This window comes from Diabrotica virgifera, chromosome 5 (genome assembly GCF_917563875.1).
Source record: "Diabrotica virgifera virgifera chromosome 5, PGI_DIABVI_V3a".
In the NCBI taxonomy this organism is placed as follows: domain Eukaryota; kingdom Metazoa; phylum Arthropoda; class Insecta; order Coleoptera; family Chrysomelidae; genus Diabrotica; species Diabrotica virgifera.
Window position 1 is genome coordinate 83,801,688 of NC_065447.1, and position 25,834 is coordinate 83,827,521.

General features: G+C 32.1%; 1 protein-coding gene across 3 annotated transcripts in view; it reads right to left on the reverse strand.

Annotated features, from left to right (window-relative positions):
* The window catches only part of LOC126885045 (torso-like protein), a 238,061-nt gene that overhangs the window by 164,003 nt on the left and 48,224 nt on the right, over positions 1 to 25,834 (reverse strand). The window contains exon 1 of one of the 3 annotated variants that reach the window (XM_050651474.1): positions 18,275 to 18,798. The exons of 1 other annotated variant lie outside the window; for it this stretch is intronic. The gene's annotated coding sequence lies outside the window, so the exon portion shown is untranslated. Of the gene's footprint in view, positions 1 to 14,702; positions 14,727 to 18,274; positions 18,799 to 25,834 lie in introns of those variants that run through there. One more of the 3 variants, XM_050651476.1, reaches the window with a different exon arrangement.

Consider the following 25,834-nt stretch of genomic DNA (forward strand, 5'->3'; position numbering starts at 1 on the left):
CACGTGGTTTGTATATAGGCCTGGATCCCGCGTACCACAAAAAAAGTTGATTAACACCAAGCTGAAAATTTGTTAATATAGTCGGTTCGCTAAACTCAGATACAACTGGCTAGTGATTTTAGTAAGTAATTTTGCCAATTTGGTAAAATTGGCAAAAAATATTTAATAATTACTAAATAGTTAGTAATTTTGCCAATTTTAGCAAAAGTGTCTAGTCGGACAAACTTGGATATACGGGAACACTGGAACAATGGAAATTTTAATTGTGGAACAGGTTACAGGTTTCGAACGTCAGACTACGAAAACGTCCCATGTATTTTGTCGGACAGAACTTCAAATTAATTTGTTACCCTTTCATTAAACCCTCATGCAAAAATCAGACTGCTATTTACCACCAATATAATTCCTGTCATTTAACATGTTCTACGTCTCGGAATTATTAAAATGCCAAACATATTTGTCGGACAAATATATTTTCATATATATAAAGTTTGCTATTGAATAAAGTTAAAAACAACCTGCTAGTTTTCATAATCATAAACCTGTCTGGATGACACGTTCCACAATTAAAACTTGCCTCGTTCCAGTGTTCCCATACATCAAAGTTTGTCCGACTAGGTACCGTTAAACTATTAACAAATCAGCTTGCTAATAATCAACTTTTTTTGGTACGCGGGATCCAGGCCTAATAGATAAGAATCAAAAATTATGGTGCCACGTAAGTGAGACTTAAAACGGCCTTATCTATAAGTTGAACTTGGCTAAGCTGGAGCTTGAGATTAGTTGGTGCAACCAGGCATTAGTTTTTAATACTTAATAATATTGATGAAGCCAAATTATGTTATTTCAACGATTAAAAAATATGGATTCCAAATTTCTTAAAAAATCATGTGTCGTATACGCAATAGATACAGTAATTATTGCACAATTATACATATTTCCACGAACATATTTATTTACAAATTATATCGTTATATATTTATAAAACATCGTTATTTCCGCGAATATAAATATTTTCTGTTTCGATTTTTTTGTGAATTCTTGTTAAAAAATAGACGATATTATTACAAATTTCGATAAGAGCCGGTCTTTTCGAATAGTAGCCGAGTAAATGTATGTGAAATACGACGATACTGCGAAATTTTCACTGTCACCTCCGAATTACATGAAAATTTCGATTTATGTATGTTCAACTTACCCCTCACTTTAAAGTTGTACTCTGAAGGCACTTTCAGTGCCGTTGCTTGCTTTTACTTGGGGGGTGAAAGTCACCACTTTTTAGGGGTGAGAAAACATACGTCTAAAATAAGTCCGTTAATAGATTTTACTAATTCTAAGCAACTTTTGTTCTATAGAGTTTTTTAACTAAGTCAATATTTTTCGAGTTATTTGTGAGTGAAAATTTTTATTTTTCAACAAAAATACTAAGTTTTTAGGTGTTTTCACAAATAACTTAAAAAGTATTTTACCAAAAAAATAATTATTCTTGGCAAAATGTAGCTTATAAATAAACAAAAAAAACGGTGTACAGTGATCCTCAATAAGTCTGATTAATCGGGACCGCGGCCGATCCGGGTTATCGAAAATCTGGGTTAGCCGGAGAATATGGTAAAAATTAATAAATACATATAAATAATAAACAAAAATAGACATAGTTGCAAAAACATGAAATACATATGCACAGTACATCTAAATTACGTACAATTGTATATACCTAGTATTGTTTATTTCTTGGTAAAAAAACTAAGTTAAAGTGAAAAAATGTTTGTTGTGTCTGATAAAAATCGGTCCGGGTTAGCCGGACTTCCGGATTATCGGAGGCCGACTTATCGGGGTTACACTGTATTTGTGAAGTCTATAGACTCAGTAAAAGCGAAGTTGTAGCTCATTAAAAACACGTTATTATTCGTCAAATTTTAAATCGAATATTTCAACACGAAATAACCAAAAATAATAACTAATAATTTATTAAAATAAGCATTTCGAACCAGTCAAAGGTAAAGCGGTAACGAGTAGGTAATTTCATTTGGGGTGCTAAACAGGGGAAGATTTTCACGATTTTTTTTCCAAAAAATATGGGCCAACTAAATATATTCTGAGCCTAACTCGCATAGTTTTGATGCTAGAAACATTTATAGACAATAAAAATTAAGCTTTTTTAAACACTTTATAAAAGTTTTAAAGAGTTTTCCTCAAAAAGTGTTTAATTTTTTGGTCATTTCACGTTGAAATATTCGATTTGGAATTTGACGAAAAAGAACGTATTTTTTATGAGCTACAACTTTGCTTTTACTATGTCTATACTTTGTCTATACTTTTCATGAGCTACAACTTTGCTTTTACAGTCTTTTTAGAACTAGCAAATTTATCCATTTCCGGACTTATTTTAAATGTATGTTTATCACCCCTGAGGGGGGTTACTCCCAAGTAAAAGCAACCAACGACACAAGTCCAATTTTGAAGTGGAGGGTAAGTAGAACCTAAATCCAAATTTTCAAGCAAATCCGTATTGACGCTCAAAATTACACTCCAAAACGGCCTCTTACTGAGCTATCTGCTATGTTAAAGCTATTCAGAAAACAAAATCTTTAGATTCTGTATACAGTGGAACCTCGATAAGTCGGATTAATCGGGACCGCGGCCAATCCAGGTTATCGAAAATCCGGGTTAGCCGGAGAATATGGTAAAAATTAATAAAACACATATAAATAATAAACAAATACACACTATAAATGCAAAAACATAAAATACAAATGCACAGTAAATAGTATATTATTCAACATTCAACGAGCATGTAATGATGGCTATTACTCACGATGATGAAGTTTGCGACACGAGCCGTAGGCGAGTGTCGTAATTCATCAGAGTGAGTAATAGCCATTACATGCGAGTAGAATACTATACTTTTTCTACGACCTTTATTTATTTTAATTAGTAAAAAATTTAATTATCAACTACTCGAGATTTAAATTATAATAATTTACAAAAATACCTAAATGCTATTTACCCCTAGTAGGTGGCTGAATAATTGGTTGCCTACTATTACCAAAGTCTTATTTATTGTAAAAATACAACTAGAAATAGTCAATATAAGTTCAATAAGTTCTATAAGTTCTATTCGTTTCCGAAAAATTATAAGCTTTTTGTACCTACTGTCAGTGAATTTAATAAATAGGAAATGGCTGTTGTCGGTGGACGTAGTTATAATGTATATTTACATTTAACTATATATAATATAATAATATAACTATACATACTATGTTATAACATATTTAACACAATATAACTTGAAAAATAAACACAATATTAGTTATAAATTCCAATTAACATAAATAAATGCGCTAATGTCACTGTCACTAAAATAAATGATAAACGTCAAAATTTTTAGTAAACAAGATATAAACGTAAAAAATATACTGATATTGTTACAGTTAAAATTCCTTTAAAAATTTTTCGAAGTTAATTATTGATATAAATTGCAATAATTATTGTATTAAATAAACAAGTTTAAGTAATTTTATTTGCAGTTTATATACGATTAATATTAAAAGTGGCATGCGCCACTTAGATCTAACTTCAGCCCGTGAGTAATGACCCGTGAGTAACTTCAGCCTGTGAGTAATGAATTATTACTTACGGGTACAGTAATGGGTGCTATTATCTATGAAAAATAGCAAGTAATGGGCATGTTATTAAACGGTCGTAGAAAATCTAAATTACATACAGTTGTATACAGCAGGGGTCACCAATTAGCGGACCGCGGTCCGCATGCGGACCGTGGGCAAGTTTTGTGCTGACCGTCAATAAATTCAGAATATACCTAGTGTTTGGCAATTTTGAAAATGTTTGGCCATGAAATTATGTACTATGTTTGGCTCAACTTATGTGTTATGTGTGCGAAGCCGCTTTATCAAGAATGAACTTTATTAAAAATCGGTAAAGATCTCACTTAACAGATGAATATCTCAGCTCCCTACTGAGACTCAGTTGCACTAAACTCACTCCAAAGACAGGTTGTACATACAAAAATGTCATTTTTCTCTCTGATAATTTAATTTTGTAAAGAGTTCCCTTATTGTTATATTTACTAATTATTAATTTTGAAATTAAGTAAACTGTAATATAAAATTGTCATGTGCATTTTTTATATTCATTTCCCCTCTACTATATGTTAAGTAGGAGTACTTTTCAGATGTGCATTTAATTAAAATAATTTTCAGATTTAATAAGTTTGCAACAAACACCTTGCATTGGAACTAATGTAGAAAAGATAACATGTTAATTAGCATTTTGTAATATGATTATTTAATTTAAATTCCTCAGTTTCCTTTCTACAAAATTAAAGATGTCTAAAAACTACATTAGCATTCAAAATATAAATTCCTAACTTTTAAAATATTCTCAGTAACAATTTACAATACTGCTGTTTTCAACATATATGATAATAACATCAAAACAATGAATTTATATTTTATTTATTGTACCAGAAAAACTTACAGGAAAGTATGCATTAACCAAAAAAAAAAAACAATCAGATGTTGTTAGTTTTCCTTTCCATATTAGTCCATCTGTGAGGCCACTTTCGTATGAAAAGTGTTTCTGACTCGATTTCTTTGCGGATTCCTGTTCAAAAATGCCCCCTTTAAACAAATCAGAAGGGTGAAACATTTTTTAAAGCAAATTCAAAATTACTTTTTTGCCTCGAAAAATGTATTTTTAGGTTTCTTGGGTAATTGTAAACAAAAAAGGTCTCTTGTCATATTTCTGAAACGTTGATAGTTTTCGAGTTATAAGCGATTTAAAATCTGAAAAATGCAAAAATATGCATTTGCGATGCTTGAAAACTGTTAAGTCTTAATAAAGTGACAGATATTTTTTGTTTAAGATGACCCAAAAATGCTAAAAACATATTTTCGGGGACAAGAAAGGTGATGTTTTGAATTTGTTAAAAAAATGTTAAACAATTTCTGTCAAAAAATTTCGCCCGGCACCCTTCTGATTTGTTTATAGGGGATATTTTTTTAACAAGAATCCGCAAAGAAACTGAATCGGAACAGCCAGACAGAGGCAGCATAAATCCGGACCCCGGAAGTGTCATAGCCTATGACACATAGGTTTTCGAAACGGACCCCCATGGAAACTAATTGGTGACCCTGGTATACAGTATTGTATATTTCTTGGTAAAAAACTTAGTCAAAGTGAAAAAATGTTTGTTTTTTCTGTTGAAAATCGGTCTGGGTTAGCCGGACTTCCGGGTTATCGGAGGCCGACTTATCGAGGTTCCACTCTACTTGATTATTTCAGTGGATATTTTATCTGTTCCAATTGCTTTTCTAGACTTTGCCGTATATCATCGATTATTTTTTTCACCTGTCAAATTCTGACGTTTTTGCTTTTTCAGCCAATCACCACGCGTCGTTCTAGCCAATCATTGAGTGTAACACTGATAAAACAGCCTCTTCCTTGATAAAACAGTCTCTTCCCTGATAAAACTTAAGGTACCCTAAATTTCACATAATACGTACATACCTGTGTTTACTAACTTAATTTATGAACAGTCCTGGTACATAGATATTTTAAAAACACTAACCACGATATACTCAGATTTTCTACAGTTTTTATTTTCAAAATAAATATTTCTAAACTTTTCATAAACGTCAAACAGAACCGATGTAAACCGTACACAGAACACAGAACTAATTCTTCTATTTTGTTGCCGATTTCAACAAACCAGTGTTATCACATAAAAGGATTCGAATATTTACAACGTAATATTTTGGAACAATAGTTACTTTTAAAATACACATTATATTAGTAGAATTAGTAAAGTAGTTCTAAAATTACATTCTCCTATTTTATTATTAAAAAAACACGGGTGAATAATAATTAAATAAAATGCATTCACCTGGGGGTTAGGCAAAACCAATTACACCACTGCACTGTGGTGAACTCACCCAGCGTAGCTGGGTAAGACCACGAAGCAAGTAGGCCGCGCAATTTTGACCGATTTAAATTTTCGCGATTTAACATCGTCATAATTTAATTTAAACAAAATGGACGTTAGCGTTAGATTTGGTGACAATAATCATGAACAAATTAAAGATTTGTTAGAAAATAATACGCCTCAAAATACAATTAAGACAAAAAGGTCTGTTTGGACACAATTTGAGCAATTTTTCACAGTAAGGAACTATCAGTTGAATGATAATACAAGTATTCAAGAAATTGCAAAAGTTCTTGAAGATTGGAGAATGAATATGAAGAAAATGAATGGTGAAGATTACAAGGAATACTCTGTTAAAACTATCTGGAATGTAACAGCCAAAATTATTCAAGAAAAATATTTTTCAGAGTTTAATATAAGTTTTAACCCGTTTATCGACATTGAATTTAAGAAGGCAAGAGACGTGAGAAATGCAAAAAGGAAAGAGTTACAAAGTCGTCCCGAAAAAAGAAAACAAAGTGCTATAGCGCTGGATGAAAAAGAGTATTTGAGTATTATAGACTCGTGCGATGAAAATAATCCGCTAGGATTAGAGATGAAATTTTTTCATGTTGTCTCTTACGAGTTAGCATGGCGCGGTGGTGAGGGTGTTCATTGTAGAATTGATTATTTCAAATATGAAATTAATAATGCCGGCAAAGAAACAAGAAGGATTGAATATAATCCAATTTTTACCAAAACATGCCAAGGTGGTCAAAAAAAGTGTTCGGATTCAAAATGGCTGACACCAAACATTAAAGATCCAGAAAGGTGCCCAATAAGACTATATAAAAAAATCATGGAGAAGCGTGGTAAAAATGTTACCAGCATAGATTTTTCCTTACCCCAAATCCATACTGGCAAACAGGTAATGGAATATGGTATAAAAATACTCCCATTGGACCAAATGAAATGGCTAAATGGTTGAAGAACTCTGCAAAAAAATGCGGATTGGACACACAAAACCGAAAAATAACAAATCATTCAAGCCGATCCAGTGTAGTATCTCATCTTGTTAAGGCTGGAATTCAAGAACAGGAGGCAATAAAAATAACTGGACATGCCACAGCTTCTTCGTTAAAACCTTATTTACAAGTTTGTTGAAGAACATCATAAAAAAAATATTAATAAGCTTAGAACAACTACTACAACTGAGTGCATTGCGACTGTAATTAATGATACTGAAAGTGACGACAGATTAGACGTTACGAACGACATTGGAAAATCTCATATTAGTTATAAAAATTGTGTTTTTAATAATTGTTCATTTTCGATTTAAACAGTTTTTTATGTATTAACAATATAATAAATAAATTATTGGTTCATTTTTAAATCATAAAATAATTTATCTATAACTAGGGGAGTGCATTTAGATTTTCACTTCGGAAAAAATCAAACAAGATAAAACTTTTTATAATTTCATTAAGAAATGTTTAATAAACAACATATCAAAAAGTTCTACTCGAGAAGTGGGTGCTTCATTTTTTATTAAACAAATGAACAGCGAAGTTAGATGTTTTTTTAAATAACTCCGAAAATATAACTTTTAGAAAAAAAGCTGACTCGACCATTGAAAAATTCAGAAAATTTTACAAAAAAAACCTTGTATAAAGATTTTTCTAAAATTAAATCTCTAGCTTCTGTAATTCTTTATTTATAACGCTAAAGTCACCCTTCTCACACACATTGGCGCACTGTAAACTAGCGTTGGAAGAAGTGCACGGTTGGGTTTTTTTTAATGTAATTCTTTAACTGATGGATCAAAAGAAATTTTACAAATTGCACATGAAAGAAGATGAAATATGCTATCTTATGGTTGTAATAAATAGAAATAAAATTTATGAACATAAGTACGGTGTGGGCGGAAAATGAGCCTTACATGAATTTTGTTTAAAAATGATTTAAAAATTTGTAACTAATACAATATTACTTATAAACTTCTCAAATTTGCACAACTTACCTCTAAATCATCTTTCTAAACGATGTTTAATTCAAAAAAAATCTCAAAAATTTAATTCAAATAATACGACGTCTCAAAATATGTAATTTTTGAAAACTTCGTAGTTTTACAGAATTCCCACCATTTTAAGACGGTATTACTCAAGTTTGAATAAATCTAATACAATTTTTTTGCTATTTTTTTAAAGCTGGGGATGTAATATTTAAAAAACACTGAATTATTTTAGTTTAAAAATGAAATAAACAATTTCTTTTTGAGAAAGCTAAGAAATATAACAAAAATGTAATAAAAAACTGAAAATTACCAACTGAAAAAATGTATATACAGAGTGATCAAAACTTTTTTCTGTAAAAATTACCTAAAATACATTTAATAATAAGCTTCAACAATAATAAATGTTCAACAAAAAAAATTTTTTTTAGCTCTTATACAGTATGTCTGTGTAACTTGGAACCTATTGATAACTTTTTTAATATTAGTTTTACGAAAAAAAGTTATTCTTTATAAAATACTCTGCATCATATATAACATAAGATTAAAGCATCAAATATCAAATTTTGTTAATTTTGTACGAGGTATGTCAAAAAATATGAATTTCACTCAAGAGTAAAGTACCTTTATATTTCACAATATCGAAAATTTTTATAAAGAAAAGTTGTTTGAAATTAAAAACTATGTTCCGATATGTAATTATATCCTTCTAATCGAAAATTTGTTTTTTTTTAATATTCTTTTTAACACATTTTAATTTTTAATATTATTGTGAAAATTATTTGTTAATCTTTTTTTTAAGAATAAAATTCCATATTTGTTTGATTCGATTCTACTTGTTTTTCATTTTAATATTCACCATTTTGGATCCGCCATTTTGAAATTAAAATTTTTAATCTTTAATTCAGATTCATCAACCTGTTAAAAATAAAGACAATAAATGTTTTAGAAAAATGTTCTTTTTTAAGTTCTTTTTAGAAAATCCGTATTTTAGATCCGCCATTTTATAGTTTATAATGTTAAAATTTAAGTTAGGTTTATCAAAGCCCTCAAGAATAAAAATATAAGTAGAAATAAATGCATTTTGTAAAGAAACTATGATTTTACATCTATTTTTTAAGCTATCCGCCATTTTGGATCTGCCATTTTATAATTTAAATTATCAAAATTTGATTCAGGTTCAGCAACCTCTCAAAAATATCCACATATAAGCAAGCAAACAAGTTTTATAAAAAAATTCGGATTTTACAACTACTTTTAAGGATTTTTAGGAAAAAATCCGCCATTTTAAATCCGCCATTTTGAATTTGCAAATTGTAATGTCAGATTCGGGTTCAGCATAATCAAAACTAAAATAAAAACATTTTTTATCAAAATAAAATGTTGAATTCACCCATATTCTTAACATTATTTATACAAAACAATTGTTATTGTTTAAACAATTAATAAACAATTAGCGGAGAAGTTTGTGAGTAGAACTTTTTACTTTAACATATTTATAAACTAACAAAAAAAGTTTTAGAAAAATATAACCTTGTTTGATTTTTTCCGAAACATTGTATCTTTTCGTTCTAATTGCACTCCCCTAAACCTACTTAAGACATTGATCCTACTTGTCTTAAAAATATTTCAAAGATGCCCGTATTTACTAATAATACATATTGGTTCACAAAATAATCTTTTCAAATACCACTCGTCCTCTAAATTTTGCTTGATAAATTTTTTCGTTTTCATACTTAAACTTCTTTATTTAGGGTAAAATCACTCAAACAAATCGAAATGGATAAAATCACTCGTCCTTCGGACTCGTGATTTTATCATTCGGTTTGTTTTCGTAATTTTACCCTAAATAAAGAAGTTTTCTTAAAAACAAAAAAATTTATCGATAAAATTTAGAGGACTCGTGGTATTACCTTTGATTAAAAATATACAATCGTTACTGTGTAAATTTTTTCAGCGTAGTGAGCTTGGTACGCCTAATAAGAGTGGTTCACCTTTATAAGTATCACCTCTGATGGTTCAGGCGCCACATTCCGAGATGTCAGTTGGCGCCGGTGATCCAATCAAATAATTAAATGTAAAAAAATCGTCTTAAAATAGTACTCATACTATACGGAAAAACTTTTAATACTAGGATATTGTGTGCAAATGAAGATATTATTTATATAACAACATACATAATAAAATATAACCTTCACCATTGATTCGGTAACAGAATAAAGCATGAGGTTGATTCGAAATATTTTATTTCAAGCTTAAATTATTAGTTTTGAATATTTTTAAATAGGTTTGCGATGTTTATTAGTGCAGCAAAATTAAGAAACTACTCGTATTGTTTAACAAGGTTCTGAAACTGTTTTCTTGTGGCATGTCTAATTTCGGTATTATGTTTATATGTGATTGAGCCCAGTGGCGGCGCCTGGTGTAAAGTATTGGGAGTGCACACATAATATTAAGATATAAAAAACCCTTGAGGCCCTATTTCCCTAGATAAAATTTTTTGAGTGTCGTCAAATAGTAAAAATCAAAGGACCTTTTTAAAAAATTATGATAAATAATGTATTGTATTGACTTAAAATTATAATTTAATGTTTAAATGTTACAAGCAAGTTCTGTAACGAAAGTCAAGTCGCGTGTTATTTTTTTAGATAAATTCTTCAATAACCAATTCAGTAAATTTTGATATTTCTTGATTAATTTTTTTTTATTGAAAACATTGCGACTGCTGTTAGTCAATCCTAACCCATAGCCATTTTAAGGAAAGTTTTGGTTTTGATACGTTTCAATGCAGAGAAATAGTATGTTTCTGCAGTTGTTACTGGCCTCGTAACAAGTAATTGAAGAATTCAAATTATTTTAGAAAAATCATCTTTTAAATTATTTTCAATCAAAAATTTACTTAAGTGGACTGCCCCGGATAATAGTTAAAATCAGATCTTCTATTTTGTTCTTTATGATTCTTCTTCTCCAAATATTTAGAAAACACGGAAAGCGGTAAAAAGGATTGATAGTAGCACCTACACAATCAGTAAGTTTTTTCACAAATGTCCATGTTAAATGATCATTTATAATCCCGACCTTTGCACTTTGGTACATTCGTACTTAAGAAATTTGGTTTAGATATTTTTAATTTTTCTTCTAAATATAAAGAACAAAAATTTTTATGATGTTAAATATTCCACGCTAACATTCACATCCACAAATCCCTCCATTCTTAATTTTGTTCCGAAATTCGAACTTCACAAAAGCAAAATTTAAATGTATGTACAATGTACATATCCGCCGTGCACGTTAAAAATACCATAAGATCACAGTTAATTTGTGCTCTTGTGGACATCTAAACTTGTGGGCTATAGCGGGAAGCGGGGTGTGTGGTGAGTTGTATTTTGCCCGATGATAAGTCATTGGGATAGGAGCCACCGTGAGAGCGGTGAACGAGAGGTTCTACCTAAGGCCTCGCATCCGTGAAGTTTCCTCGTCGAAATAGAATAAAAATAATTAAATATTACCTATTACTTATAAACTCCTTGGATTTGTGGTTTGTGATTTAATTTACTGTATAGTTAGATTAAAATGTTATTTATAGAATGATAAATTTTACATATGAATGTTTGTTTGAAAATAATTTAGGGGGTTCACGTGCACATGTGAACTTATGGAGAAACCGCCACTGATTGAGCCACATTTTTGGTGTAATGAAAATTACATTTTTAATAAATTATCTAAAAAAAATAATAAATTATCTAACAGTAATATCGTAGGAAAATACGGAGAAGACATTAAAAAATGACAGTGGTCAAAGATTGATAGATTTATGTACGGGTTTGTCGTTAAAAATAATGAATGGATTTTTCCCACATAAACATATTCACAAATATACGTGGTGTCAGCCACATGGAAATCTGAAATTTATAATAAACTATGTGATTCAAATGCAAAGATCACAGCTGATAATTAATGACGTAAGGGTGAATAGGGGGCCTGAATGTGGATCAGGCCACTTTATGGTAAAAGCTAATGTCTATATTCCATATCGAAAGCAGCAAAGCAAGGACTATCAAGACCAAACAGAAGCAAAATTGATAACACCCAAATACAATCTGCAAAGTTTGGTAACAGGTAATTTTGCTGTCACGTCATAGTTATTTTTGATGAGACAAAAAAATGACATATATTAGCAAACCATAGGCGTTATGTTTCATTTTTAGAGGTTGTACTTCAAATAAATTAACAGTTTTTTTGCAAAGACAGTGCAAATATCAAAAAAAAAATCTTGGACGGTCGTTATGTCTGAATACTTCATCTAAATGCCTTTCTAATGATGTGCCGCACATGGTATATTCCGTATTTAAAAATAAGGGGCTGGGGAAGTGGAAGGCAGGGGATGACAAATGACAGATGTATGTATCATAAAAATGTTTCCTCCTTAGAACAAAAATCGACCTGTTTCGTCATTTCCTTTTAAATCTGATAACTACTGCCAAATATCAAGGTGGATTCTTTGGCCCACCCTGTATTAAAAAATAAAATTCCTTTATGTAAAAGGTATATATAAAATCCCTACAAAGGGGTTACATCGTAACAAAGGGAACGTTTTCGGAATCAATATCCCACCATCAGTGTTATCAGAGGTTACATGTTTTAAGCCACCAAGGTATACGGGTAATAAACCTCATTTTTTTCGAATCCTGAGAAAACTAATAAGTATTTTTGAAAAATTTAAACGCAGAATGAAAGACTGCATTATAACTGAGGGCCAGAAATTACTTAGAATAATCAAAAAGTTTCTTTTAAATGAGATATTTGAAATTAAAAGTCACACTAAATTTTCTCCACTCATGTAACTTATTAAAATAACCATTATAGAAGTTTTCAGGGACTTTTGGCCCTGGGTTATAAAGTTATCTTTCATTTTGCGTTTAAATTTTTCAAAAAATTTTATTAGTTTTCTCAGGATTCGATAAAAAATTAAAAAAATTAAAAAAATTAATACATTTAATACACATTGAACATTTTGACAGGCGACATTTTGCACCTATGCCCTTAAGTAGTTTTAAAGTTGTAGAGTTTACATTGTATTATGAAAATTTAAGGGATGTTAAAAATATTCCTAGATTAACTACTGGCATCACATGACTTTAACCATGCTGGTTGTAATGTTCAGAGGCTAGACCTCACATAGCGGAGTTTAGGTGCCAACTATAAACAAACTTTAGCTCCAATGTATAAAAATACACGGAAGAGATAAATAAATAGAAACTACTGTGAGATACCTGACATTTCCTCAAAACATAAGCATAAGCAGTTGGAATAAGCCAACAACTGCCATGGCACATTTGCATGTACACAAAACACATTTGCGAGTAATTGGTATTTCAGTAGCTTGCATGCCTAAACTGGAATGGCAAAAAAGCAGGGTAGATTTTTACACATGCCACAACTCTCTGCTAGCTAGGTACTGGCATGCCCTTAGCGCGCGTTCATACATGCTCATGCCACTCCCCACGTATGCGCATTGCATCTCACAGCACGCTACTAGCACGAAAAATCAAATTGTTTGCGATTAGCTAGCATGACAGGAATTAGCGTGCCAGTTAAGGTAAACGCTTGCCAGTTTGGGGACAGTAGTAGCTGTTGATTGCTAACTACAGGTATGCAAGTGTGTAGTTACACGCATGTGTGTTCCCGGCTATACAGTTGAGTCAGGGAATCTTTACCCGTGCGTCATCGTTTAAACCATACGAAATAAGTCGATGATAAGTCGAAAATTGAAATTTACTAAACGCAACAGCAAGTGACAGTAAGTGACTTGCTGTTGCGTTTAGTAAATTTCAATTTCGGACTTATCATCGACTTATTTCGTATGGTTTAAACGATGACGCACGGGTAAAGATTCCCGGACTCAACGTATAGACAGTATTCCTACCAACACAATTGACCAACGAAGTTCAGAAGATATGAATTAGGCGGCCCGAAATTGGGAGGCAGAAATTATTGATTGCAATAGACTTATATGTTTTGTAAACAAAAAAAAGGGATCTCATGGTTCAGAGAGTGGAACAAAATTTTGTCTCAAAATTTAAAATTTTTTGAAAGTTTCCAAAAAAAAACATCAACAAGACAGCACATTAAGAGACTAAACAAAAATCAATCCAAAAGTTTTGGTTATTGCAGGGGTGCAAGTTCCCATTCATCTGGATAGCATTGACGCGGCAAACAGATTCTGTTCTGTTCAAAGAGATCCCATTGTTCAGAAAGTGGAACAAAATTCTTTTTTTGAAATTTAAAAAATTTTGAAAGTTTGCAAATAACATTAAAAAGACAGTACATTAAGAGATTCCACAAAAATACATCAAAAGTTTTGGTTTTGTTACGGGTACACACACCCATCCACCTGAATAGCGTTGAGGCAGCCAACAGAACCTTTTTGAGGTAATTTTGGAAACTTCAAAAACTTTTTAAATTTTGAAAAACAAATCAACTTTCCACTTTCTGAACAATGGGATCCTCCTTTCGTAGCGGTACTTTTTGAATTTTGACCATAGCTCTGAAGATGGCTTTTTAAGCCGAAAGTGCTCTGCTAGAAATTAAATGCTTTTACACTTTTAGTTACTTTTCTTTTCATTTCATTCATTAGAAATCATTGAGGGCTTGAGGGAGGTATATATTAAGCATTAGACAAAAAAGACGCAGGGGAATAAGAGTGGTGACGGTATCAAGCATTTAGTAACGTAAAAATTACTGAAGAACTATATAAATTAAACAAACCTTTCATAAGCCTATATCACAAACAACTTTTGGGCAAGACATTTTTTTCAACATTATTGAAAATGTGGAAAATTTTACGGAGTCAGTGGCGTAGCTGACAGGCCCGCAAGGCGGGGGGTCGACGTTAGGAGGGAGGGGCCATTTAAAGTCTTCAAGCTTAATACTTCTACTTTCTTTAAATTGGGGACCAAAACATATTTTCCTAATAAGCATCAATTTGGAAGGAAATAATGAAGCGGGTAATTGACGTAACTCTTACTCTTTTCGGGTGCAATTTAGCGTTTCGTACTTTCGTGGACATGTTGGTAGTTTAGATGACAGTGAATCCCAAAAAGGTAATTTTTTGTCGGTGGTTCTTTTACTAGCTAAATATGATCCTGTTTTAGCTAAATTAATCGATAATAACAATAACTTAAAAAAACAAATTACTTGAGCACCCCCAAATACAAAACGAAATTATAAATTTGCTGGCTCAAGAAACTGAAAACAATTTGATTATTTTAATTGAAAAAAATTGTTTTTATTCAATAATTCTTGACACCACTCAAGATATTTCGAAACACGATCAGCTTAATGTAACTTGCGATGAAATAGCTATTTGTATAACAAGGGAGGAAAGTGCTACTTTTCCTCCCGAGAATGAAGTTTACTGCCCGACGCGTAGCGGAGGGCAGTAATCATTCAAGGGAGGAAAAGGCACTTTACTCCCATGTTATACATATGGTTTTTCCACCTTCCTCAAATAACAAGTCATTTTTTCATTTTTACTTAATTTATTTATGTAACTAACCAACAAAATTTATTAGAAATAAAACTAAAACAAGTCGGTACAATATAACTGTCAACTGTCAAATATAAGTCAAATTATTAATGTAAACATTGTTAAATCAGAATAACAATTTACTGTTTTTTACCATTGTGCAAAATAAGGAGTGTTTTTAAATAAACGTTAAAATGTATAGAAACTTACGTAATAGAAAATAGATATTGTACAGGGAGTCAATAAGTTATATTTCATGAATGAAATACCATGACGTCACTTTTACTTTTCCTCCCTAGGGAGGAAAAGTACAACTTTGCTCCCTACAATCAGGTCCGGAAAAGTATACTTTCGGTAGAGGTAGGTGGAAAATAATTTATCTTTTAAAGCAGAAGTTGTTGAAAGTTTTTTGGGATTTATTCGCATGTTAGACCAAAGTGCAGAAGGTCTTGTAAATGAAATTTTAAAATTTATGCAATCAAGGTACCTTTCCGTACACAACTGCAGAGGAAAGGGGTATGATGGGGCAAGCGTTATGAGTGGTGTATATTCAGGCGTACAAAGACGTATTAACTGATACTGAAAAAACAGCTTCCTATGTTCATTGTGCATCCCATAATTTGAACCTAGTGTTGAATGATGCCGTTGTTGGTGTACAGGAGTTGGTTTCTTTAGGATATAATTAAACAGATTATGTTTTTTTAGTGCAAGTGTTAAAAGATAGGATGTACTATTATGACTTTGGATCCAACGCGTTTGCCAACACTTAAAAGGTTATAGTTATGTGAAACCCGGTGGTCATCCAGACATGATGCTGTTATGGCTTTGCGTCGAGCTTTCCGACCAATAATGAAATCTTTAACGAAAATTTCATTGCTATCTAAAAAACGATGAATAATAATTTTTTAGTTTATTTGCAGCAACTAACAACATAATAAATAAACCCAATTTCTCACTGAAGTTGTTAGTCATATAGACTACAACTTGTGGCCTTGTGCGTGAGGGTTAAATTTTGATTAAGCATATTAAATAACATTAATTTATCTTATAGGTTAACAAAAAGGAATAAAATATAGTCTTTTTCGATCATCTGACTTCAAATTTGGGCTCCTCTTCTCACTTAATCCAGTTACTGTTAATTTTTGTTTATGGGACCTCCGAAAATCTCTCATAATATTCAAGAAAGGATTGCAAACAATTTCGGATGGGATTCTTCTGACGAACTTCGTTTTCTATGATAATTATAATGATTTTTTGAAGGTGTTTTATCTATTTTTACCATAATTTTCACAATTTAAACATTTATAAGTGACATTTGTAATAAATCATTTTTGACATGTTAACTAACTTTGAAATTATAACTTATAAAATGAAAAATTATAACTTAATGCATTATTAGAGCATATGAATAATTTTGAATTTGTCGTTAACATTACTATTCAATCTAAAATACTTAACTTTATTAATCTAACATCAACACTTTTGCAATCTGAAACGGCAGAGTTAACGGTCGCTCTTCAATTTTTTGAAAAAATATTCTAGAAATGAGAAATTCGTTTTCCGAAACTTTAGCAAAAACAGCAAGAATAGCAGGATAGTAGGGTATTATACCGGAATTACATGTAAAAAAAAATTACGATGAGCTGCGACGAAAAAATAACTTTTAACAAAAAAAGTTTTGTAGTTAATGTTTTCAATGTAAATTTAGATATAATATTGCATCAACTTATTAATAGTTTTGTCGGATTAAGATACATGTATAATAAGGTTTTCATGTTTATTCCCAAAAAATCTATTAACACTAACTAATGAAGACTTATTAAAGAAAGGCCAAATATTGTTATTTACACCTATTTTAGTAATTATGCTATTAGTTGCCGTTATGTTTATAATACGGGGGCCCACAAAATCTGTCGCGGGGGACCCCGCAATCTTCAGCTACGCCACTGCTTGGAGTGTTATAACATAGAGCGGAGGTACAGAAGACGATATTCGTATGAGAATACGAAAACCTCAACAAGCAATCTGCATGGTCAACCCTATTTGAAGGTCTGGTCAGTATACTACAAAGACAAAGATCCAAATATCCCAGTCAAATGCCATGTCTGTCTTACTTTACGGATGTGAAACCTGGAAAGTGAGAAAAACCCTTACAGACGATAAACTGCAGGTTCTTATTACGCTCGAAACATACACTAATAACAATCATATGGAATCTTTCTCCCTTCACCGAACGTTCCAAGCTGTGAAGGGAGAAAGATTCCATATTAGCTCGAGCCACTATGTAGATTTCAACCATCGCACGGTCAAAATTCTTAGTGTGTGAAACAAGCGTTATAATGTCTACGAAGAATTGTGGGTAGGTATTTTCTGGTCTCACATTATAAGACACTAACTAAGATCTGCTTCAACTGACTGAACAAGAGGGGATAAAAAATGAAATAAAGTCCATAAAGTACTAAAGTAAGGTTGGATCGGTTATACACTTCAAAAAAAATAGCTCCAGTATCGCAAAGACTACTCTAGAGCGGAATCCCCAAGGAAACAGAAAAAGAAGTTGCTCAGCACAAATTTGGAGAAGATTAATTATGATGAGATACAAGAGAAGCCTTGAAATGAGATGAAGAGCTTAGGTCAAAATAGAACTCGATGGCGCATTTACACTGAAGCTCTAACACTGAAGCTATATGCTCTATTTATGAGTATATGAATTATTAAGCATTAGACAAAAAAGGCGCAAGGTAATGACAGCGGTGACGATACAAGCAATTATAACTGTGAATATCACTTAAAAACTATAAATTAAACAAACCTTTCATAAGCCTATATCACAATTTTTGCGCATGTTTGCAAGACACTTTTTTCACACACCATGCTTGTCCTATCGGTCCACTGACTTGTGCTAAAACAGATATCACCGTTCACACAACATGCGCTTGCACTAGTCAAGGAGAGCGCGTTCAACAAACTGATTTGCCGTCACCGCCGACCGCCACAGAGTTACCCGCGGTGAAATAATCGAGTGTGGCCGCCTGCAATGAAAACAAGAAACCGTGATATTGACCACTTTTGGCTCCCCTTGATAGCCAGCCGGCAGGTGCCCACATTAAATTTGTAAGAAACGAAGGGGGACTCGAAGATAAGCCGCGTGGCGGTCCGATAATAGTCACGACGGCTTTCGGGAATCACGCTTGTTTCCCAAATAACGTAGCATAAATAAAAGTGTTGGAAAAACCGCTGAACTGTTTTGCAGACAACAAACAATATTTAATTACCAAAAGCTACAACAATATAAATCACAAGAACTAGTTAAAGTTTATAAATAATATATTTCGACGTGGTTAGAAACATAACATGTAAAATTAGCAAATAATATTATGTTTCTGTTTCCTGACCAAAGATCTTGGAGTGATAGTTAACAGTAATTTAAATTGGTCTAACCATATAGTGTCGGTGTGCAAACGTGCCTGACCAAAGATCTTGGAGTGATAGTTAACAGTAACTTAAATTGGTCTAACCATATAGTGTCGGTGTGCAAACGTGCAAACTTCAAACTGTTTCTAATCCACAAAAATGTTTTACACGAATATCTCTAACCTCAATGAGTAAACTTTACTCTATATACGTCAGACCTATTCTTGAGTTTGCCGGGCCAGTGTGGAGTCCAGTTCTTAATCGTGATAAAACCTTACTTGAAAATGTTCAACGTAAAGCCACAAGGCTGGCATTTGGCCGTGTAAAACCTAATTATGAAAATATACTCTCCTTGGCTCATCTAACAACATTTGAGCATCGACATCTTCGAGGTGACCTAATCATGTCCTTCCGTATTTTAAAATATAATTTTGGAAATCTTAACACAATATTTACGCTAAATCAAGACGAACGATTAAGAGGCCATCGTTATAAATTAAAGAGGGAACAGACGACAACAAGATCCAGGATAAACTTTTTACCAAACAGAATATTTAATATCTGGAATAACTTAGAAGAAAACACCATATCGGCCACTAATATTAACATTTTTAAAAATCGACTTGATAGTTCTTTATTTTCTTTGCAAGACTGAATTATTTTAGGACGGCATTATTCATTGTTTCAGAATTTTGTTTGAAATTGTAATCTTTATAATTTTTATTAGTTTTATAACAAGATTTTTCTTTGTTTTGGACATTATAGGAGCTTTACAGGACTGAATTGTTTTAGGGCGGCATTGTTTATTGTTTCAGTATTTTTATTTGATGTTTGTTAATTTTAACTTTATTCTTAATTTGTATTAGTTGTATAAAATGATATTTCTCTTGGTTTTTGGGCATAATAGGAGCTCGCTCCTCTGCCCTTATTTGATTTATAATAATAATAATATTATTTCAGCGAAAAGTATTTTTTTTTATTTTTTTTTATAATTGGCTTTGGCATGAACCAATTAGCCAGACTTATTTTTTATTTATGAAATATAAAGGTAGTATTTTTTTTGATCCAATATAAATAAATTGATTTTTCAAATTCTCACACCCTAGGATAAATGTTATTATGTTAGTAAAATGTGTGTGTTTCTGTTTAGTGCATTTTTTTTATATGTATATTTTTTTTTTATTTTTTTTTAATTATATTTTTGTTTTTTAATGCTTTATTTATGTAGTCTTTTGTTTAGTTTTATTTCCTTTTTTTCATTGTTTTTTTTTTGTTTTTGTTTTATTTGTTTATCATTATTTTACTTTTTTTTTAACTTTTTTTTTAATTATTTTTTTATGTTAATTTTTTCGTGAACACACTTACAATAATATTTTGTATCGCAGAATTGCTTACAATGGTGTTAGTTTTTTACAATTTCATTTTGCAACGAATTAAATGATTATACAAACATTGATATAAGTTAATATTATTACTAAAAATTATACAATTTAGACTGGTTGGCAAACAGAATTTGAGATTTACCATTTCTTCGAAAAATGATTCAATACTCTTCTTATTTCTTGAACATTCTAGGATTACATGGTTCATATCACCAACTTCTCCGCATGGACAATATGGGTTTTCATCCAGTCCTATTTTATATTTGTACAAAGGAGTCATAGCATGATTAGATCTTATTCTGTTTATTGTAACAATAAAGTTTCGTTTTGTTAATTCATGAAACCAGCTTTTCAATGGTATGTTATTTTGGTGGCCGACATAGTTAAGCCCTGTGACTGATGAATTATATTCGTGCTGCCACAATTGTTTTAAATGTGAAGTAAACTTGGAGGTAAGATCTGTATATGGAACAATATTGGTGGTTAGATGGTAGCCTGTGTCAGTGGCTGATTTGGCTAGTGTATCCACTGCATCATTACCTTTTATTCCTGAGTGCCCTTTAATCCACACTACAGTTATTGTTTTCCTTTGTTTTGTTGCTTCAAAGTTCAGTTTTAACATTTCTGACTCTATGTTAGTAAGGTTTTTCGATGATTTCAAGTTTGTTATTCGGTCAACTGCACTTTTACTGTCAGTGAATATAACATGATTCTGTGTGTTTCTCGACTGGACGTATCTAAATGCATTTGCTATGGCAATTGTTTCGGCGGTATATATGGAACACTCATCTGGTAGCTTGAACTTGTAATATTGGGAAGAGTTTGCGTCATAAAAAGCACAGCCTACTTTTCCATTCAACTTGGATCCGTCAGTATATATGTATTGGTGTTCAGGCCATCTTCCATTAATGGTTTCTAGAAAGTTTTCTTTTGGGTCCAGGTAGTATGTTTTTATATGTTTTGAAAAGAAAACATGGGGAGGTTCGGTGTAGATAGGTATAGTTTTGTTGATAGACAGGGAGTTAGAGATTTGTGCCAGTGTGGTATAGCTGTTTACTAGGAGTGGAGTAGCTTTTGAGTGCCAATATGGATGGGTGAGTACTAGGACAGTGAGGTCGTGAATGTTACGAAGATAGCTGGCTTCTTTGGATATGGCTTTAGCCATAAATTTATGACTAATTAGCTGCCTTCTGAAAGATAGTGGAGGTTCTACAGATTCGACTTCTATAATATTTATTGGGGTAGATTTAAGATAACCAAGACATATTCTCAAACTTGTGTTTTTCTGGGTCTCTATTTTGTTTCGGTGAGTATGTGCTACTGTTCCATATAGGTGACTGCCATAGTCTAATATACTTCTAACCATTGTTTTATAGAACAGTAAAGCGGTATTTGGATCTGCTCCCCATTTGGTATGGCAGAATGCTCTCAAAATATTCATAGCGTTCTCGGTTTTTTTTATTGCATGGTGGATAGTATCTTTCCACAGTAATTTTCTGTCTAAATAGAGTCCAAGGTATTTAACACAATTTTTGATTGGAAGAAGATATGGTCCCAGTTGTAACTGTACTTGAGTTATGTCCCTTTTTTTAGTAAAAATACACACTTCAGATTTTTTTTCAGAAAGAATTAAGTTGTTTGAATCTAACCAGTGCTTAACTGACCATAGGTTTGTGTTTAAAATGTTCTGACAATTTGAAATAGTAGTACCGTTGGTGTAGATAACTATATCATCAGCAAACTGTATCATATTCACTTTATTCAAATTTACTTCGAAGTCCATTGTATATAGTATAAAAAGTAGCGGGCTGAGTATGCTGCCTTGAGGGAGTCCTAAATTCGATGTTCGGGATCCTTGAAGATTTTGGTTTAATTTTAGTGAAAGTCGTCTATCGGAGTATAGTGAAATTAAAAATGAACATATTTCATGAGGTATTCCTATTGATGTCAGCTTATGGTACAAAATGTTTAAATTTACGTTATCAAAAGCCGAGGAAAGGTCAATAAAAACTGCAGCTGTATGTTTCTTTATTGTATATCCTGTCATTATATCTGTAACGAGAATAGTAATAGCTTCGAGAGTGGACCTACATTTCCGGAAACCATATTGTGAGTTTGGTAGGATGTGTTCAAATTCTAGCCATTGTTCTAATCGATTCTTTATTATTCTTTCCAGAGTTTTAAGAATACAAGATGCCAGGGATATAGGTCTGTACGAACTTGAGAGGTCTAGCGGTTTGTCTTTCTTTTTAATAGGTAATATTATATAGTTCTTCCAGCTATCCGGAATAGGACTTGCACCAGTCCAGATACTATTATAGATTTCTAACAGCGACTTTTTATGTTTAAATGGGAGGTGAAACAGCATGGAGTAAGTTATATTGTCCTCGCCTGGTGAAGTATTATTAGATAGTTTCAACGATCTTTCTAATTCCCACATCTCAAAACGTTCAAGTAAGTACAAGTTGTTTCTGGGAACAGTTTTTAAAGATAACTGATTGTATTCTATGCATTCTTTTGCCCAGTCTGGTGAGATTGTGGCATGGAATTCTTCTATCCAATTCGCTTCCAGATCAATAGGTAACTTATTCTGCTGCTTACGATTCTTAAAACTATTTACCTTTTTCCATACTTCAGTGATGGGAGTTGTCTGATTTAGGCTCTCAACATATTTCCTCCACTGAATTCTTTTTGTTTCTTTGAATGTTTTTTTTGCGATGGCATCAACGCGTTTGAATTCAAGTAAAATTTGTATGTTTGGGTTTTCTTTCCATAATCTGAAAGCTTCTTTTCTCCTATGAGCAATGTTGTTGCAGGTCTCATTCCACCATTGTTTTGGTTTGTGTTTCCTGTACTTATTTCTTATTATTGTTCTTTTCGGGATACAAATGTTTGCAGCTGAGTTTATCGTGTCTACGAAATTGTTGTAGTTGCATACGGTGCTCATTTCCTCTAGTGTTGTCGTGTACAGATTCCAGTTGGCTCTTTTAAGAACCCATATGTTGTGAACTGGACAATAGGTTTGTAAGCCTGAATCAGAGTTATTAAACTTCATATATATAGGAAGGTGATTGGATCCATGAGGATCCTGTATGACTGACCAAGATATTAAATGTACTATGTCTTGCGTACAAATAGACAGATCAATGGCACTTTTCCTACCTGACGTAACAAGTGTGGGTGCACCATCATTGAGATACACAAGATTGCAGTGATTAATAGCATTGAGCAAAGAAACACCATAGACATCATTAAACTCACAACCCCAAGAAAGATGATGAGCGTTGAAATCTCCAGCAATTATAAAAGGTCGTGGTAAGTTTTCGAAAAATTGTATCCATTCTCTTACTTCTATCCGAGTCTTTGGTTTAATGTATATTGACAATATGTACACTGCTTTGTTATTAGGTAGTAGTTTCACTTCGATGCATGTACACATCATTCTTGCTGGTTTCTGTACTACGACTTCTGAAAATAATCTATTGGATTTTACTAGTATGGCTACCCCACCGTAACCATCCATACGATCTGACCGAACAATATTATAACCTTGGAAGTTATAAAACCTTTCCTGTTTGAACCAGGTCTCTGACAAAGCTGCTATGGTAGTTTCTGTTGTATTTAAGAGATATTCTAAGTTTTCTTTATTGCCAACTGCAGATCTGCAGTTCCATTGTAAAATGTTGAGTTTGTTTATAGCTGAGAAGACGACGAAGTAGTTGGTATATTGTGCACGTTTAATAATTGTTTACTAATTAATATTTGTTGTAAGTCTTGTTTAGTAACATTGGGATTATTAGTTTCCCTAAAATTTTTAAAAAGTTCGGTAACAATAGTAAAAATTATATCTAAAATATCAGAGTTTGACTCTGTTTGTAGCGTGTGAGAATTTGAATTTAAATTATTTTTATATGAAGGACTATTTATAATTGGAATATTAGTTCCTGATTGTCTAAAGTTAAATGTGTATTCTGGATCTGACTGTGTTAAGACAGGACTATTTGGTCTCTGCCTTTTGCTACCTTTAGAAGATTTGACGACTGTATATTTATTATGATTACTATTGGCCGAAAATGTAAATGGACGAGTAACAGAAGAGCTATTTATACTTTGGTTAACAAGAGGGTAATTAGAAGAAGGCAAATTTTGTTGATGAGAATCTTTAATAATGTTATTTGATGTTACGTCTGCATAAGATTTGCGGGGAATTTGTTTGTTGGCATCATGGTAATTAATATTACTATTAGTCCTGCATTCTTTAATTAATTTCTGTCTTTTGAATTCTGGACATGACTTAAGATTTGTTGTGAAGTGGTCTCCCATACAACTAAAACATTTTGGGGTTAATGTTGTTTCCTGACACTCTTTTGTATTATGGTCTTTCTGGCAATTGTTACAACGGGGGTTACTCCTACAATGCTTCCCCTGGTGGTCAAATCGCAAACAGTTGAAACAAAGCAGGACTTTTTGTTGATATGGTTCAATTTCTTTCAACACCTTATTTATAGTAACGTATTTTGGAAGTACTTGTGTTTTAAAGCTTACTACACACGATTTAGTAGGAACATAATTTATTTTATCATCGGTAACCGTTTTTCTATTTATTCTAGAAACGTTTACTACCTCAAAATTAGAATTTATTTCGAATTTTTTAATTTTATTTTTAAGATATTCGTCGGAGAATTCCGTTGAGACATCCCGTATAACACCTTGTCTAATAATAATAAATTTAGGTATATAAACATCCAAATTGTTTTTAACAAAAACCAGATCGTCTTTCTTGTCGATAAGGTAATTAGCGTTTTTAGAATCCGTAAATTTAATTCTTAATTTATTTCTGCCAATTGTATCGATACTAATTATTTTATTATCTAATTCTGGGAATTTTGTAAGAATAATGTCACCAATTTTTAATGCATTAAGTTTACCTTTAAGATCGCTATCTTTATTTTCAGCATTATATGGAACGGTCCACGGTCATTTATGGTATACTTAAAAATTTCTTTTTGTTTGTCATCGTTAGATTTAATAGGATCGGAAGTACTTACAGTTTGGTTGAGTTCAGCCTTACTAAAACCTTTAAAATTGCTAGGGGATTCCATTTCAACATCTGGACTAGTAAGGGTAGTATTGGGAGGTCCATCAGGTTCAGGGGGCGGTTTACCGCCCGTGTCCGCACTCATTTAATTAAAAAATAGAAACAAAAACGCGAGTTATTAGTCTATATATTATTTGAATAATTATCGATACTTATTATTCGTATTAGTAAAGCGTTTAGATTACTCGTCAGCACCGGCTATTGACACGTCCGACTCACACGAGAATTAAAACTAGAATCCGCAGCGAAAAGTAAGAACACACCTCACAAAGGCACAAAAGCACCATCCTAGAAGTGCAGTCGAAAGAACGACATTACCACGGAATCTAAGAGGAAGAGGACTTATGGATATAGGTGAGCAATTAGATAAACAAATTGCTAATTTAAGAAGTTATTTTCAGATGCAAGCTGAGACATCTACTATACATCGCACTATTTGCGCAGTAGATGACACAACACCGATCAAACTGAGGGAACC